This window comes from Amblyraja radiata, chromosome 6, assembly GCF_010909765.2.
Source record: "Amblyraja radiata isolate CabotCenter1 chromosome 6, sAmbRad1.1.pri, whole genome shotgun sequence".
Classification (NCBI taxonomy): domain Eukaryota; kingdom Metazoa; phylum Chordata; class Chondrichthyes; order Rajiformes; family Rajidae; genus Amblyraja; species Amblyraja radiata.
In genome coordinates, this window is record NC_045961.1 from 64,615,673 (window position 1) to 64,631,947 (window position 16,275).

Consider the following 16,275-nt stretch of genomic DNA (forward strand, 5'->3'; position numbering starts at 1 on the left):
TTCCTGCTGGACATATACTGGAAGAGATGTATCAGCAGAGCCATCTCCATCATCAAAGACCCCTACCACCCATCGCATCACATATTCTCCATCCTGCCATCTGGGAAGAGGTACAGGAGCATTAGCTGCAAAACCAGCAGGATGCTCCTCAGATTCTTCCCGCAGGCTATAAGACTGATAAACGGACTTTGCCCCCTGCCAAAGTATCGCGCACCAACCACCAACCTGGACACACTGCAGCAGAGCCACTGTCGTGCCGCTGCCGATCGGAACGCCTGTTGATGTTTAGTAGAGAGTAGAGTGTTTAATTTGTTCATGATATATGTATTTTTATTTCTATTTATTTTTTACTGCACACTGAATGGACACTGGTTGAGCAACGTGTTTTTGTTTCCTCTGGGTATGTGAGTACTCAGGAAAATGACAATAAAGATATACTATACTATATTGCATGGAATCTGAGGCTAGATTGTAGATCATACTTCATTCATGTTCTCAACCAAAACACATTTTTCTTGATTTGTTTATTGTCCAAATATCCAGCATAACAGTACTTTGTAATCAGTCTCCAAGGGGAGTCCTGCATCAAACAATAGGTAAGAAATTGCGAGCATTAATTTAAGACCGGCATTTGAGCATGGATGTATGGAAATCAATATGTGACACTTCTATGAAGAAAAATGCCAATAGTCCCTTGCACTAATAACAGTTGATGGTTCTAACAAACTGCTGACATTTTCTTACACAATCTGATTTATCACGGAGGGATCCTACTCTCAAATAAGGACTTTTAAGAATAACTAGACTAAGTGGGTCCCATTCTCACACGGGAGGCCTGGTCCCCCAATGCAATATTCCACCACTCACCCATAGCACCCAACTGCGCAGGCACGGCTGACGGGTCCTCGTTGTGACGCTCCTGATCCCCTTCGTCCCCTCACCCCCCCCTTCACTCACCCCCCCTTGCGATTTCCCCCCACACGCACTCACTCCATCCCCCCTCAACCCCCCTCCCATCCATTCTTAGCGGCTCTCCAGCGGCGCAGCCATTTCCGCTCATTGGGTTCACATTCACGTAGAATACGCAGGCATTGCTGCGCAGGCACAGCTGACAGGCATGGAAGGTATTTAGTAAAGCTTAAAATGTGAATAACGCATAATATACGAACAATTTAAATGTTAAAGATGAGATTTAGTCACTTCAGTTCTTTCTTGTTGTGTCTCTTATTGCATTCTGCTGCCGGGGGAGGGGGACGGCTTCTGGCGGGTGCAGCATCCTGCAGCCTGGGGAGGGGCACGGCTTCAGACAGGGGTTGTCGCGACCGGTGGGGGAGGGGGAAGCGCCCTGTAGCCAGGGGAGGGAGGCGTCTTCAGGCAGGGCCTGTCGAGGGCTGGTGGGGAGGCAATGCTGCCGTGGCCTACCACTGCCTTTGCCTACCGCTGCCGCCGCCTACCCCTCCTGCTGCCGTGGCTTACTGCTGCCGCACCCCACCGGCTTCAGGCGGGGACTGGTGTTGAGCATCCTGCAGCTGGGGACGGGGATGGCTTCAGGCGGGGACCGGTGGTGGGGGGGGGAGAGCATTCTGCAGCTGGGGACGGGATGGCTTCAGGCAGGGGCCGGTGGGGGTGTGCGCCCTGCAGCCGGGGGAGGGGGGCGGCTTCAGGCGGGGGCTGTCGGGTGCCAGTGTGGGTGGGGGGGAGTGTCTTGCACTCACTCCATCCTGCACACACTCCACTCCTCAACCTCCCCCACACCCCCATCCACTCTTAGCCGCTCTCCAGTGGCACAGCCATTCCCGCCCATTGGGATTAGGCACGGCAAGTGGAAAAGGTATGTATTAAAGGCAAAATGTTAATAAAATATAACAACAATTTAAATGTTAAAGATGAGATTTATTCAGTCCATTATTTCTTGTTGCGTCTCTTGTTGTGTTCTGCAGTGGGAGGGGGACAGCTTCAAGCGGGGGCTGTCGGGGGCCGGTGGGGGAAGCGTCCTGCAGTCGGGGGAGGGGCACGGCTTCAGGTGGGGGCTGTCGGGGACCGTTGGGGCAGGGCGGAACATCCTGCAGTCCCGGGGGAGGGGGACGGCTTCAGGCGGGGCCTGTTGGGGGCTGGTGGTGAGGGGGATGAGCGCTGCCGTGGCCTACTGCTGCTGTGGCCTACCACTGCCTGCCACTGCCACGGCTATCGCGGTCATGGTAACCGCTGCCTCTCCCCACCAGCTTCATTCAGGGAACCGTGGGGAGCGTCCTGCAGCTGGGGATGGGACGGCATCAGATGGGAGCCGGTGGGAGATGGGGAGCATCCTGCAGCCAGGGGAGGGGGACGGCTTCAGGCATGGGCTGTCGGGGGCCGGTGTGTGGGGGAGCGCATCCTGCAGCTAGGGAGGGGGACGGTTGCAGGCGGTGGCCATCGGGGGCCGGTTTGGGGGGGGAGGGGCAGAGCGTCATGCAGCCAGAGAAGGGGGACGGCTTAAGGCGGGGCTGTCGGGTGCTGATGGGGGTGGGGGAGCGTCCTGCAGCCGGGGGAGGGGGACGGCTTCAGGCAGGCGCTGGCGAGGGCCAGTGATAGGGGAGCTTCCTGCAGCTAGGGAAGGAGAAGGGGGAGGGCTTCAGGCGATGGCCGGGCCTTTCTGCAGGGCTAGTACAGGTGTTGTTGGCCTAAGGGCCTGGTTTTCAGAGGGCAACTAGGGATATTATGGGCCGAATGGACTTTTCTTGGGTTAGTACATGTGTTGTGAGCAAGAGGGACTGGTTTCCGGAGGGCTAGTAGGACATTGTGGGCCGAGTGGACCTATGTTGGAAGAGTACAGTTGTTGTGGGCCAAACCGACTGCAGCTGGGGACGGGGACGGCTTCAGGCAGGTGCCGGCAGGAGCATCCTGTAGCCGGTGACAGGGACGGCTTCAGGCAGGGACCATTCTATGTCCGGCGGAGGGGGATGGCTTCAGGCGGGGCTGACGGGAGTGTTCTGTAGCCGGGGGATGGTGACGGCTATAGGCGAGGGATGGCGGGGTGCATCCTGCAACTAGGGGAGGGGGACAGCTTTAGTCTGGGGGCAGTTGGGGAGGAAAGCGTCCTGCAGCTGGGGATGTGGATGGCTTCAGGCGGGGTCCAGCAGGAGCATTCTGTACCTGGTGGACGGGGATGGCTTCAGGCGGGGACTTGTGGGGAGTGTCCTGCCACCTGGGGAGGGGGACGGCTTCAGACGGGGGCTGTCGGCGGCGGTGGGGAGGGAGCGTCCTGCAGCCGGCGGAGGGAGGCGGCTTCAGGCGGGCGTGTGTCGAGGGCTGGTGGTGGGGGGAGGGGAGCATCCTACTGGCGGGGGAGGGGGACATCATCAGGCGAGAGCCATTAGGGGCCTGTTGGGCAGAGCATCCTGCTGCCTGTAGAAGGACTGGTTTCCTGTGGGCGAGTAGGACATTGTGGGCCGAATGGACTTTTCCTTGGCTAATTTGGGTGTTGTGGGCTGAGTGGACTGCAGCTGGGGACAGCTTCATGTGGGGGCTTTCGGGCAGCGTTCCATAGCTGGAGGAGTGAGTCAGCTTCAGGTGGGGGACGGCGGGAGCGTCCTGTAGCCGGGGACGGAGACTGCTTTAGGCGTGGACCGTTCTGTATCCGGGGGAAGGGGATGGCTTCTGGTGAGGGCTGGTGGGAGCGTTTTGTAGCCAGGGAAGGGGGACGGCTGTAGGCGGTGGCCGGCGGTCAGCGTCCTGCTGCTGGGGGAGTGGGACGGCTTTAGGCGAGGACCGGTGGTGGGGGGAAGCATCCCGCAGCAGGGGACATGGATGGCTTCATGCGGGGGCCAGCGGGATAGTTCTGTATCCAGGGGACGGGGCTGGCTTCAGGCCGGGGCTGGTGGGGTGCGTCCTGCAGCCTGGAAAGGGGGACAGTTTCAGACGGGGGCCGGTGGGGGGGTGGGAACGTCCTGCAGCTGGGGACGGGAAGGCTTCAGGCGGGGGACAGTGGGAGCGTCCTGCAGCCGGGGGCTGTCGGGGGCCGGTGGGTGGGGGAGAACGTCCTGCAGCCGGGGGAGGGGGACGGTTTCAGGCGGAGGCAGTTTGGGGGCATGATTGTTTCAGAAGAAGTGATTATAGATGAAATAAATTAAAAATATTTTGTCTGGATGTTATGTGTACTTTATAAGTAATTAAGCATTTTCAGTATTGTTGTTTATCATAAATATTGTTTACGTGGGGTTTTTTTTGCGGGGAAGTATAATGTTTACAGAGTAACATTATTTTTTTGCCATTGGAATAATAAAGTAGCAGTATTCCAAATAATTATATATGAACAGTTTGACCATCATAATGTGATCCTTCTCTCTACACCAATGACTGCACCTCCATTGACTCCTCTGTCAAGCTTCTCAAGTTTGCGGATGACACAACCCTGAGTGGACTGATCCAGGATGGGGAAGAATCTGTCTACAGACAGGAAGTGACACAGCTGGCATCCTGGTGCCATCGCAACAACCTGGAGCTCAATGCTCTTAAGACAGTGGAATTGATTGTAGACTAGGAGAGCTCCTCCTCCCCTCACCTCACTCACCATCAACAACACCACGGTCACATTTGTGGAGTCTTTTAAGATCTTGGGAAGCATCATCTCCAATGACCTTAAATGGGGGGGCCACCATTGACTCCTCAGTCAAAAAAGCACATCAGAGGATGTACTTCCTGCAGTAACAGAGGAAGCACAATCTGCCATAGCCAATGATGGTCCAATTCTATATGGCCATCGCAGAATCTGTCCTCAGCTTCTCCATCATGGTCTGGTTTGGCTCAGCCACCAAGCACGACATCTGGAGGCTGCAGCGAATCACCAGATCAGCTCAGAAGGTTGTTGGCTGCAACCTTCCCACCATTGATGAACTGTAGAAACATAGAAACATAGAAAATAGTGCAGGAGTAGGCCATTCGGCCCTTCGAGCCTGCACCGCCATTCAATATGATCATGGCTGATCATCCAACTCAGTATCCTGTACCTGCCTTCTCTCCATACCCCCTGATCCCTTTAGCCACAAGGGCCACATCTAACTCTCTCTTAAATATAGCCAATGAACTGGCCTCAACTACCTTCTGTGGCAGAGAATTCCAGAGATTCACCACTCTCTCTGTGAAAAATGTTTTCCTCATCTCGGTCCTAAAAGATTTCCCCCTTATCCTTAAACTGTGACCACTTGTTCTGGACTTCCCCAACATTGGGAACAATCTTCCTGCATCTAGCCTGTCCAACCCCTTAAGAATTTTGTAAGTTTCTTAAGATCCCCCTTCAATCTTCTAAATTCTAGCGAGTACAAACCGAGTCTATCCAGTATTTTTTCTTATGAAAGTCCTGACATCCCAGGAATCAGTCTGGTGAACCTTCTCTGTACTCCCTCTATGGCAAGACTGCAACTATACACTGCAAGGGCCAGGAAGCAAGCGGGTAAGATCATCTCTGACCCCTCTCACCCTGGCTACAAACTCTTTGAATCACTTCCCTCTGGAAGGCGACTCGGGACAGTCAAATCTGCCACAGCCAAACATAAAAACAGCTTTTTACCACGAGTAGTAGCTCTACTCAATAAGCAAAAATCTGGAGCCTACTTTTGCTCTGGTATTTTATATAATTCACATGTTTAATCGATAATGTTTTATTATTAATGTTTAATGGTTTATGTGTCATTCCTAACTGTCACTGTATGTCATGTTGTCACTTGCGGGCAGAGGACCAAGGCAAATTCCTTGTATGTCACTACTTGGCCAATAAACATTCATTCATTCATTCGTTCATTCAGTCATTCATTCATTCATTCATTCATTCATTCATTCATTCATTCATTCATTCATTCATTCATTCATTCATTCATTCTGGAATATTTTCATTAACCTGGGGGAGAATATCAAATACTTATTTATGTTTCATCTTGGAGAAGAATGGCTAAGGCAGCATGTATGAGAATATATATTTCCAATGCCCAGCAGTTAAAATAGATTCCAAACATCTATATTACTAAAACTAAGATTTTGACCGCTTTCAATTTCCTGTTTTCCGAGAGAACACTGCTACTTACGGCCGTCATTTTTGGCCACCTCGCTCAGAGTCCCACTCCGCCGGACTGGACCAGAGTATTTTTCCCATCGATTAAAAATCTGAGAATTATTAATGTTTTAAAAAATGTCACAATTATCTCCACTGCCCCCGCTGGCAGCAGGGGGGAGGGACTATAAAACCCGGAAGTGTTGTGCCTCACTCAGTCTCTGCGAGATGGAGGAAGCGAGAGGGTCATGGCTCTCTGAGCTGTGAATAACACTGAACGCACGTCAACTCCTCAGTGAGTCCCCTCAATGTGGTTTTCAGAAAACGTTTTGTTTGGCTTGCAAAGTGTTTGTCCAATTGGCTTTGCTTTGAAAGGGCTTTCAGAAAACGTGTTTGTTGTCTTGCAAAGTGTTTGCCCAATTGGCTTGGCTTTGAAAGGCCTTTCAGAAAATATGTTTGTTGGCTTGCAAAGTGTTTGCCCAATTGGCTTGGCTTTTAAAGGGCTTTCAGAAAACGTGTTTGTTGGATTACAAAGTGTTTGCCCAATTGGTTTGGCTTTTAAAGGCCTTTCAGAAAACGTGTGTGTTGGCTTGCAAAGTGGTTGCCCAATTGGCTTGGCTGTTAAAGGGCTTTCAGAAAACGTGTTTGTTGGCTTGCAAAGTGCTAGCCCAATTGGCTTGGTTTTTAAAAGGCTTTCAGGAAACGTGTGTGTTGGCTTGCAAAGTGTTTGCCCAATTGTCTTGGATGTTAAAGGGCTTTCAGAAAACGTGTTTGTTGGCTTGCAAAGTGTTTGCCCAATTGGCTTGGCTATTAAAGGGCTTTCAACAGTTTTCGGATGGATAAAGTGTGAATAAACATTTTATTAGATCAGGACTGTGTTTAATTGCAATATTGGCACTCATTCCACTTAGTGGCAAGATGGTGCTGATGGCGTCATTTCCGGTTAGTGGCAAGATGGCGCTGAGTGCGTCATTTCCGGTTCGTGGCAAGATGGCGCTGACTTCAGAAGGCACAGAATGAAGACGTCATTGAATAATTCAAGAGAGCTTATTGCTCTGTCTATGGTGAGTGTTTGTTGGACGTTATTTAAACACGTTTTTGCTTCAGCAGCAGCCTCGACATGAGGCTTTAAACGTTTGAATCATTTGGTATACACACTGTACGTTCTGAAGTTACTTGGCATTTTAGTATTGGTTGTGTGTGAGTGAGTCTGTGTGTGTGTGGCTGTGAGTGAGTCTCTGTCTGTGTGTGAGTGTGTGTGTGTGTGTGTGTGTGTGTGTGAGCCTGTGTGTGTGTGTGTGTGTGTGTGTGTGTGTGTGTGTGTGTGTGTGTGTGTGTGTGTGTGTGTGTGTGTGTGTGTGTGTGTGTATGTGTGAGCCTGTGTGTGTGTGTGTGTCTGTCTCTGTGTGAGTCTGTGTGTGAGTGAGTCGCTGTGTGTGTGTGTGTCTGTGTGAGTCTGTGTGTGAGTCTGTGTGAGTCTGTGTGTGTGTCTGTGTGCCTGTGGGTGTGTGTGTCTGTGTGTAAGTGAGTCTGTGTGTGACTGTGTGTCTGAGAGTCTGTGTGTGTGTATAGGGGGGTTGCACATAAGCTCTCCGGGTGAAAGAGCTTGACGAACAGAACCTCTCAATCCATCTGGAGGACATAGCAGCTTACGGTATATGTTGTTAATACTTGAAACATGTACTTTCCTACCTGTTAAAAATCGCCAAAGTGGTGAATGTTTGCACTGTAAATAATTGTGAAAGTTGGGGTAACCATGAGAGACATCTATCCTACTTCAGAGTTCCAAAAGTGAAGATAAATTAAGGTAAAGAGAAGCAAGAGCTGAAGGGACAACTACAGCTAAAGTGCTTGGCGAACATTGGCCGTGCAGATATCGAGATTGAAAATATTGGGAATGATCACGTTTGCTCACTGTATTTCATCAACAGTAAGGCATTATTTGTGTTTTTTCTTGATTCCTTTGTTATCTAAAAAGTTTCAGAAGTGATAAATCTGGCTGTAAAATTTTAAAATCGTCCATGGTTCTGAAGTGGGTTTTTATATGCAAAAAGATAATGCTTCTGAAGCTAAATTTATAATTAAAAAATCTCCAGACTTACGAGTGGTGTGCGGAAAAGTAAGTTTTCTATGATTATGGTATTGAGATGTATATTTTGGCAAATAATAAAATGGCCTGACAGCTTAAACACCCACTCCCTTTCAATAGGATATTGTCAATTTGCTGAGGTTGATTATGTCCAATTAGCAGCTAACAATTATGCCATTCCTTGGCTTGCATCTGAGTAAAATGTAATTCAAAACCCACGTATGGTTTGCGATTTTTTTTGAGGATACTGCCAGCCCATCAGCTGTGAGTGACTGAACTGCCAGCCCACCAGCCGTGAGTGACTGCACAGCCAGCCCACCAGCCGTGAGTAAGTGAACTGCCAGCCCACCAGCTGTCAGTGACTGAACTGCCAGCCCACAAGCCATGAGTGACTGCACTGCCAGCCCACCAGCCATGAATAAGTGAACTGCCAGCCCACCAGCTGTAAGTGACGAACCGGAAATGACGCACTCAGCGCCATCTGGTCGCTAACCGGAAATGACGTCATCAGCGCGATCTTGCCACTAAGCGGAAGTCATGGAATGAGCACCACGTTTGCAATTAAACACAGTCCTGATCTAATAAAATGTTTATTCACACTTTATCCTTCCGAAAACTGTTGAAAGCCCTTTAAAAGCCAAGCCAATTGGGCAAACACTTTGCTAGCCAACAAACAAGTTTTCTGAAAGCCCTTTAAAAGCCAAGCCAATTGGCAAACACTTAGCAAGCCAACAAACACATTTTCTGAAAGCCCTTTAAAAGCCTAGCCAATTGGGCAAACACTTTGTAAGCCAACAAACACATTTTCTGAAAACCACATCTAGGGGCTCACCGTGGAGTAGACGTGCGTTCAGTGTTAGTCGCAGCTCAGAGATCCGTGACCCTCTCGCTTCCTCTGGCTCGCAGAGACTGAGTGAGGCACGACACTTCCGGGTTTTATAGTCTCTCCATCCTGCCGCCAGTGGGGGCAGCAGAGAGAATGGTGACATTTTAAAAAACATTAATAAATCTCTGATTTTTCAACAATGGGAAAAATCCTCCGGTCCGGTGTGGAGGAGGGGGAATCTGAGCGAGGTGGCCAAAAGTGACGGCCGTAAGTTGCGGCGTTCTCTCGGAAATCATGAAACAGAATTGTTATATGGTTTGTTATATGTGGTTATATGGTTATATAGAAAGTCGAAAGCGGTCAAGATCTTAGTTTTAGTAATATAGATACAGCTGAGGATCTGATCAACCACTTTGGAGAAAATTATTTAACTGAGTAAAAGGGAAGTTTGGTGAAAGCACCATTTGCAAGGTCAGGATGGATGGACCAGAGACAGACAGAATGCAAGAATGACATAGGCCCCTTAAAGTGAGTGAAGGATCAGGAACATTACATGAAGGCATCTCACTTGAAGTCAATGGGCTTATTTGGATATTGTTTGCAAGTGACTCGTTTCCTATGACCTATCGTTATAAAATTTGTTCCTTTCAAATAATAGTTAATGCAAATTGCATTTAGGTGTGACTTCTCCCTGTGAAACAATGAAATGTGTATGGATGAATCTATATTTCATATACAATATCAGATCACTTGCATTTTGATATCATGAAAGCCCATGCAGTTCATAGGATTTGATTATTGAATATTTGTACGTATTGTGAATCTTCAGGGCAACCAGGCGACAGAGAAACCAGGTGTTTTCATGCACTGACGTAGCTAGTGAATTGGAATTGCTTTGCACAATATACTTGCTGCTTCTGCATTATTGCTGCATTGATCCTAAGGCACGTTGATTCTATCTGACCATGGTGGCAAGAATTGACTGCAAATCATGATCTAACATTCCCTCTTAAAATAATCTATTTCCGGAAATACCAGATTAATCTGCCCAAGATTGCAATCTGAAAAGAGCATTACCTCGCCATTTGTTTTATATGTCATTTACAATATAGGATCATAATTGGCTCTTCCCACAGAGGTTTAAGTGCATGGAATGCAAACAAATTCAGTATCTATGGTTTTTAATATGATCAAAACTATAGCTCTCCAGCAGGTCAGTCTGATTAAAGCAAAGCAATCTCAAACTGCTGCTACAGCGTCAGTTGCAAATTGAAGTTCTGAACAGATAGAACACTACAAAATTATGTGTTGAATTAATTTAGAAATAATGTGAAATCAATAACTTTGGCTCTTGGAGTCAACATGTTATAAATGATCAGTTGCTACAAGTCATGTCAGATTTAGTAGTGTGGCTGAAAATCAGGTGAATAGCATGCTAAACTGCATTGCTGTGAACATTACCCAGCTCATTATTGCATTCACTTTGTTCAACATCAGACAAATTCAGAGCAAAGGACATGTCATCCAGTTCAATATTCAGGATCTGTTCTTTACAAATGATGTTGCCTTCACTGATCGACTCAGGTCAGGGGGAGTTCCCCCCACCACGGGTACCATGTAATCTCATGCTACCTGCTCCATGGTCGGACAGTCGGTGACTAAACCGTCTTCCCCACCTGGTTTGCCCCCAGTAGTACCCCCAGCAGGACCAAAAACAAGACCTGTCAAAGGGCGGATGAGCTCCTAGCGAGCCAACGGCCATCCACACGTCAGTAGAAGTTGCAATCACTGTCGTACATAGCATTGTAAGGCACCGTGCCCGTTGATGTTTTCAACGATGATGATGATGATCAACTGCAATGAATGTGTTCACATTAAAAATACCAGGATTATACCATTGTCATATCACAGGGCACAAATATTTCACTCGACATTCCACCAATAATGAAACTCTGGACAAAATAGGCAACCTCTATTATCATTGCTCATTTCTTAACTAGTCACCATAGATAGTTTTAGCCTTCAAACATACCACAACCCTGGAAAACAATGTGCCTGGAACAATAAATAATCTGTAAACCCGATCAGACCTTATCTGTGGATCAATCTTCATAAATTCATAAGTGATCAGAGCAGAATTAAGCCATTCGGCCCATCAGGTCTACTCCAACATTTAATCATGGCTGATCTATCTTTCCCTCTTAAACCCATTCTCCTGCCTTCTCCCCATAACCCCTGACACCAGTACTAATCAAGAATCTATCTAACTCTGCCTCAATAAATATTAATTGACTTGGCCTCCACAGCCTTCTGTGACAAAGAATTTGACAGAATCTTATGTGTTTAATATTTACTTTTATATTTGTGAAAGTAGAATCATGTACTGCAGGAGTGAACTTTGAAAAGGTTTTACCTTTAGTTTCTATGGGACCAAGAACAAATTCCAAAAAACAAGTTCCTTAAATAAAACAGGTTATAGATTACACAACTATGCTGAATGTACTGTGTACTGTGCTCCGTTATCAATAATCTTGAGACAAGATACCCCAAATCCATGGTCATTGTAGCCGGAGACTTCAATCAAGTCAATCTCAGGAGCATACTACCAGCATGTATCTTTTCCCACTAGGGGCCAGAAACCCTCGACCACTGCCACACATCAATATAAAACACCTACTGCTCTGTCATGAGCACTTTTTGGCAAATCAGATCACTTATGATCAGCTGTGCTTCAACTCCCAGCCTACAAACAAAAACCGAAGCAGGAGGATCCTGTAAAGAGAGTCGTTCACTGCTCGTCAGTGGAAACGGATCACATCCTACACAACTGCTTTGAGTCCATATTCAGGGATTCTGCAGCCAACATGAATGAGTAGGCCACTGCCATGACTGACTTCATCAGCAACTGCGCTGAGGAGTGAGTGCCGAAGAAGACAATCCGAGTGTTCCCCAACCGGAAATCATTGATCAACCGTGAGGTACATTCTCAGGTAACTGCATACTAGTCAAACAATCTCCAGCAGTACAAGAAAGCTCACTATGATAGTGAGGACAAACTTGAGACCTAGTATAATCAAGTCAAGTCAAGAATCAAGAGAGTTTATTGTCATGTGTCCCAGATAAGACAATGAAATTCTTGCTTTGCTTCAGCACAACAGTATATAGTAGGCATGAATACAGAACAGATCAGTGTGTCCATTTACCATTATATAAATATATACACATATGAATAAATAAACAGATAAGGTGCAAATAAACATAATGGTCTATTAATGTTCAGAGTTTTGTTTCAGTTGAGTTTAATAGCCTGATAGCTGTGGGGAAGTAACTATTCCTGAACCTGGATGTTGCAGTCCTCAGGCTCATGTACCTTCTACCTGAAGGTAGCAGGGAGATGAGTGTGTGGCCAGGATGGTGTGGGTCCTTGATGATGCTGCCAGCCTTTTTGAGGCAGCGACGGCGATAGATCCCCTCGATGGTAGTGAGGTCAGAGCCGATTATGGACTGGGCAGTGTTTACTACTTTTTGTAGTCTTTTCCACTCCTGGGCGCTTTTCCACTCCTGGGCGCCAAACCAAGCCACGATGCAACCGGTCAGCATGCTCTCTATTGTGCACCTGTAGAAGTTAGAGAGAGTCCTCCTTGACACACCGACTCTCCGTAATCTTCTCAGGAAGTAGAGGCGCTGATGTGCTTTCTTTATAATTGCATCAGTGTTCTCGGACCAGGAGATATCTTCAGAAATATGCACGCCCAGGAATTTGAAGCTCTTGACCCCCTCCACCATCTCCACCATTGATATAAACGGACTGTGGTTCCCCATCCTACCGCTTGCAAAGTTCACAATCTGTTCCTTGGTTTTGTAAGTGTTGAGGGCCAGGTTATTGTGCTGGCACCATTTGGTCAGTCAGTCGATCTCTCTTCTATACTCTGACTCGTTCCCATCAGTGATATGTCCCACAACGGTGGTGTCATCAGCGAACTTGATGATGGAGTTCGCACTATGACTGGCTATGCAGTCATGAGTATAGAGTGAGTACAGCAGGGGGCTGAGCACGCAGCCGTGAGGTGCTCCCGTGCTGATTGTTATCGAGGCTGATACATTTCCACCAATACGAACAGTCTGTGGTCTGTGGATGAGGAAGTCGAGGATTCAATTGCAGAGGGATGCGCAGAAACCCAGATTGGAGAGCTTGGTAACCAGCTTGGAGGGGATGATTGTATTAAATGTCGAGCTGTAATCAATGAATAACAGCTTGACATATGAGTTTTTAGGACACCTGCAGACTGCGACATGGTCTGAATACTATAACTGGCTGCAAAGCGGCCAGCCAACATCGCTGGTGATATTGCAGACATACCTGATGAACTTAATGCATTCCATGCTCGCTTTGAGCGGAAGGTCAAGGGGGTGATGACATCCGTCCCAGACTCAAGTGTGCCTCTTCCTAGCGCCACTGTTGCAGAAATTAGATTGGCCTTCCTGAGAATGAACCCACAGAAGTCAACTTGTCCAGTGTCCCTGCCCGCGTCCTTAGGAACTACATGGACCAACCAAAGGTTTCCACAGACATCTTTAATCTCTCCCTACTCCGTTATGCACCTACTTCAAGAAGATCAGTATCATCCCTTGTCGAAGAAAAGTAAGATCTCATGCCTTACTGACTACCATTGAGTGGCCTTGGCTTCCACCATCATGAAGTGCTTTGATATGCTGGTTATGGAAGGCAATAAGTCCAGTCTACCAAACAATCTTGACTCATTGCATTTTGCCTACCGCCACAGCAGCTGAGGCCACCTCTCTGGCCCTACACACATCCCTGGAACACCTGGATAAGGAGCCACCTACATCAGACTATTAATAGACTACAGATCTGCTTTCAATACCATTATCCCATCCAAGCTCATCTCCAAATTCATGGAACTTGTAGTCAGTACTCATTTCTGCAACTCGATTCTCGGCTTCCTGATGAATAGACTACAATCAGTGAGAAATGGGGACAAATCATCATTCTCAATAATCCTCAATACTGGTGCTCCTCAACGATGTTTTCTCACCCCTCCCCCTATTTACTTCTTATACACCCACAACTATGCAGCCAACTACAAATCCAACTCAATTACAAATAAGCACACGTACCACCTTAGTGAGCTGGATGTCAAATAATGAAGAGACGGAGTACCGGAAGAAGATTCAGAACTTTGTAACCTGGAGTCAAGACAGCAATCTTTCTCTCTATGTCAGCACGACAAAGGAGATAATGATCGACTTCTGGAAATGAAGTGGTACACATACATTGACTGTGCCAATGTAGAGATGGTTGAACGTTTCACGTTCCTTGGAGCAAACATCACCAGCAACCTGTCCAGGACCAGCCATATCGAAGCAATGGCCAAGAAGGTACACAAATGCTTCTACTTCCTTCAAAGGCTTCAGAAATTTGACCTGTCCCCAACAACTCTCACCAACTTTGACAGACCCTCAATACTGGTGTTCCACAAGGCATTCTCAGCCCCCTTCTTTACTCCTTATACACCCACAACTATGCAGCCAAGAAAATATTTTATTGGGATGTATCATGGGAAGCATCATAGAAAGCATGTTGCTGGGATGCATCACAGCATGGTTTTGGAACAGCTCCATCCAAGACTGTCAATTGTCAAAGAGCCTTTATTTGCCAATTTATTGCCTCTGTAATCCCATATTCTAAACAAGGATTCATACTGAACATGGATTGAAAGATAAATATTTATAAACAGATCCTCATTCCACATAGATGAAACTGGTAAAATAATCTTAAATTATTGAGGAATTAATAGTCAATATGAGAATGCACTGATTTTTTTTTATTATTGAGAATCATAGCAGCCAAAGTCTGTGTGTTTTATTGGAAATATATTGATACACACAGGGTAACTCATACTGATGTTCTTCTATGTTCTTTCATTAACTTGGCTCCCTTTTTATTCCCAACTTCACACAGACATGACGGTACAACTACTTTATTCGAATTTCTAACAAAAATTGACCATTGAAAAGGCAACTTAGATTTAAAATGCAACCTTTTACAAACTAGTCCAAAACACTTCATAGTCACTAAAGTACTTTTTGAAATTGCTGTCACTATTGTGCAGCAAGGAAATTGCAAATCGGAGTTTTTACATGGACTTTCAAACTAAAGATAATAACAAGGGGCCTTGAACTCAGTGGGAGTAAATTGGATTTATTTTACACTTTATTATAGCTGTGGAATTTTCAATCGTTCTTTCTGTGAATACTCAAGTTTTATCAATTGGCAAACATTTGCCAATTCATTGAGTATTCCACGTGCTCAACAAAATCATTTTGTAAAGTCAAGTAAAACATTTTTACCAACATCATTCTATATTTAAGAAAATCTAAAATCTCAAGCAAACTCATATTTGTTTCCTGATTCTTACTTGCACCTAAAACTTTGTAACTGAACTACTTTAGGAAAATTCCTCCCTGTCCAAAAGTATTGGTTCTTACCTTACAGTCATTTACATTGTCTAGGGCCATTCTGAGACTTTGTCCAGGTGATTATTCTAGGCATGTGACACTATAGAGACTATAAACATCAGCAGGCTTTTAACTATAGAATGTTACAGATATGATTGAATCCTGTCCTACGTGTTCACGAAGGCACAATTCTCATCCAATCGAGACAAGGGACACTTTTAGGCTTATTTTATTCCTCCATTACCACATTTGTGGGGTATTGTACATCTCAATTTCTACTCTAAGTAAAAAGATGCAAACATTAAATTGGAAGTGTGTGGGTTTGGGTAAAGAAAGTGTGTTGTATCTGGGAAAAAAACGTAAAGGTACTTCAAATCTGAGGCTTTCCCCGTGCATTATTTATTTGCTTGTTTCCCACTTTGGGAAGGCAATTAATCTACAGAATTACGCAGTTGACCAACAATTCAACATGATTTTGCAAGCATGAATTTTACCAGCCTTCCTTAAATTCACCAATATAAACAAATCTTCAGAACATAATGATAATTAAGGAAGTTGATTTGAATTCATAGAAATACACAAATAAACAGTCAGCACTCAAGTGAGAAAGGGTTCAGTCACAATATGGTTTACTGAGGATACTTGAATCTCATTTAGTACCCTGGTTCTCTTAGATTGCGGACAGAGTAATGGGTTTGCTAATTACAGGAATGATAATAGCAGCAGTTGGAGAGACACCTGAAACTATGCCTCAGACAGTAACAGGAGGAGAAAACTGTTAAAGGACCAATGGTAAGGCAATAGAAAATCATATACAGAGATGTGACAGTGATAATTCTTTTTTTGTTAGATGTATGT